This window comes from Austrofundulus limnaeus, unplaced genomic scaffold (assembly GCF_001266775.1).
Source record: "Austrofundulus limnaeus strain Quisiro unplaced genomic scaffold, Austrofundulus_limnaeus-1.0 Scaffold226, whole genome shotgun sequence".
Taxonomy (NCBI): Eukaryota; Metazoa; Chordata; class Actinopteri; order Cyprinodontiformes; family Rivulidae; genus Austrofundulus; species Austrofundulus limnaeus.
In genome coordinates this window covers 630,883-633,550 of record NW_013952628.1, presented here as the reverse complement: position 1 = coordinate 633,550, position 2,668 = coordinate 630,883, and the positions used below count along the sequence as shown (strand labels likewise).

Sequence of the window (2,668 nt, the reverse complement as noted above, 5' to 3'; positions counted from 1 at the left end):
ATATGAAGCTGTCTGTGTTGTAATGAGTGAAATGTGTCCCACCCAGGGTTGCATAATCCGGTCTGGGACCGAACCGGGACCGAGCTGTGACCTCAGGCTGACGTGCTGATCCAGATCCTCCCATCCGGGATGACGATGATGATGATGAAGATGCTCCGCCGCTGATTGCCCGCAGTCTCTCCCACCCGGAGCCCACCAGCAGCTCGCTCGGTTACCCGCTGCTGATGCTTTCTGTTGAAAACAGATCGAGCCCCGGCTACGAGCGACAAGGTAAGACTTTGATTATTGATTTATTTGGCTTTTTGCTCGGAGCTGGATGAGAGGAGCGGGTGGGAAAAAGAAGAAAAGGCTCCTTTAACCCCTCGAAGAAAGACGCAGCTTCTGTTTATTAGCTACAGTAGCATCATTAGCATTGTTAGCTAAACAGCGATTAGTTGATGATGAACAGCAGGTTTTTTATGGTAGGATTTAATGGATAGATGTTTAGCTGGTGACGTTAAGGCAGGTTCGCGCGTGGTAACGGTTTGACACATCATCCGCTATCCGTCCCGTTAAAGGCTCGAGACGTTTATGTTGAAATTACGTCACGTTTATTAACGTATTTAGTCGTTTGAGGGAAATAAATGTGTCACAGCGTGGCTTTATTAGAGGCCTGTTTATCACCATTTTGATCACACACACACGCACACGCACACACGCACCTAAACAATCGGCGGAATCAGGCAAAACAGCGTCAAGTTCCGGGGTTCGTTCGTACAACTTCCGGTGACGGGTTTCAAAATAAAAGCACAATAGGACGCCATCTGTAAGATTGAACCCCGGAAAAATGTTTTAAATGATCGTTCAGACGGACTCTTGCTTTATTTGGCAGCAGTTTAAATTCACACATTGATGAAGTGCCGGGAATGTGCTGTAGTATTACATCAAGGCATTTATTTTGAAATGCATGTGCAAGCTTTTCCGGTTGTGTTGAGGTAAATTGTGGACATCAGGCAGATCAAACAATATTGTGTCATGGCTGCAGGATTAACATAAGCTTTGCCACTTAAAAATCCACTCTGTGAAAACAGCTGACTATTTTTATTTTTATTCTGTCTGCCTTTTTTTTCCTCCAGAACCAAAGTTCTGATTGGCTTGTTCATAAATTTTCAATTCTTTACAATTTTAATAGTATGTTCTGTTTATGATATTAAATTAAAGTACCTGTGACATGCATAACCTTCAAATACAAAAATAAAAGAAAACATTTTTAGATTTAAGAAACATGATTTTACTTGTTTTGCCACATAACTGGCATGTTTTCTGTTGAACTTGGCTCAGCCACACTGAAACAGGAAGTGACATCAAAGGGGAGCTCTTCAAGAAAGAAAACTCTCGGTCTTTGTTTACTGAATCGATATTATTTGAACTTTGACTCTTCTTCATCTCTGATAGTGCCTCAAAATAATCTACAGAAACATCAGTGTTTATTAGTTATTGTAGCACTGCTCTGTTTACATGCAGACATTCCCCTTTGACATCACTTCCTGTTTCTTCACATGCAAATATCTCAACAACCGTTCATCTCAGCAGAGTGAATTTTTTTGCAAAATGTTATTGATATTATCTTTCCTAAAATATGTTCATTTTTATTACAAAAAAAATTATGTCATGGGCACTTTAATGATTAACTGTGTGTAAACCAGCTAATTGACTTTAGGCTACACAAACATGGCTCTACCTCAGAGAGTCATACAGGAGACATACTATGAGTGTTATCATAACAAGCAAGACATCACAATTTCATGATGCAAAAAAAACAACTTTTATTTCTCAACATGAGATGAATTTGTTGTTGATTCGCACACATAAGTTGTACAGTTTACAGTAGAGCGCAGTGAGAGTGTTTTTCTCCTCTGAATGCGTCTGCGTCAGTCAGACCGGTGACCTCTGAGCTAATCACAGAGCTCTTACCAGATTAGCGCCTGGCCATCACGGTCTTAAGACCCTGGTCTGAGTCAGAGCGTCGGGGCGAGGAGCCTGTTCTCTGTGTTCAGCTGTTCCTCCTCATCCTGGAATGTGTCTCCTGTTATGTAACCGAGGGTCTGTGGAGGCCGGATGTGCAGTGTTCCTGACTGCGTGTTTCGGCTGTGGTTTGATTCTACGCTGTTGGGGTTGGTCATTTGCACCGTCATTATGTTCAGATAGGATTTGCAGCGCTGTTTGATGCTGGCAGCGAAAGTCACATCCTAACACTTTACCTCGTTTAAATTATCTTTTAAACCTGTTAATCTGAGAACCTTTAAGTCTGTTTCATATCTGCAACTGTAAAATCCAAAAGTGTTTTTCTTTTATTTACTCATTATTTTCAGCCTAAAATGTTAAAGTGTCACAAGCTGCGTTTCCATTGACCATGAAAATGCGCAAATTAGAATTTCAAAAATAAATTTGCTCAATGGAAACACGTCAGTTAAAAAAAATTACATTTTTCAACAAAATGTTTTTGCGTTAGGATGAGGTGGTTTTTCGGCCGTATAGAAATTGGTGTTTTTCGCAAAACTGTAATGGAAACACTTTTTTCGCGTCACGGGAGTCACGTGATCAACAACCGACTGTTTCTACTGGTGAAAAAGACGATGACGAAGAAGATAACAGGAAGTAGAAGTAGTAGTAATATCACAGAAGTAGT

At 40.8% G+C, this 2,668-nt stretch overlaps 1 protein-coding gene across 1 annotated transcript in view; it reads left to right on the top strand.

The window, feature by feature from the left end:
* Nucleotides 1-2,048: 2,048 nt before the first annotated feature.
* rusc2 (RUN and SH3 domain containing 2) overlaps nt 2,049-2,668 on the top strand; it is a 27,102-nt gene continuing 26,482 nt past the window's right edge. Inside the window, exon 1 of the mRNA XM_014019689.1 lies at nt 2,049-2,153. The gene's annotated coding sequence lies outside the window, so the exon portion shown is untranslated. The remainder of the gene's footprint in view (nt 2,154-2,668) is intronic.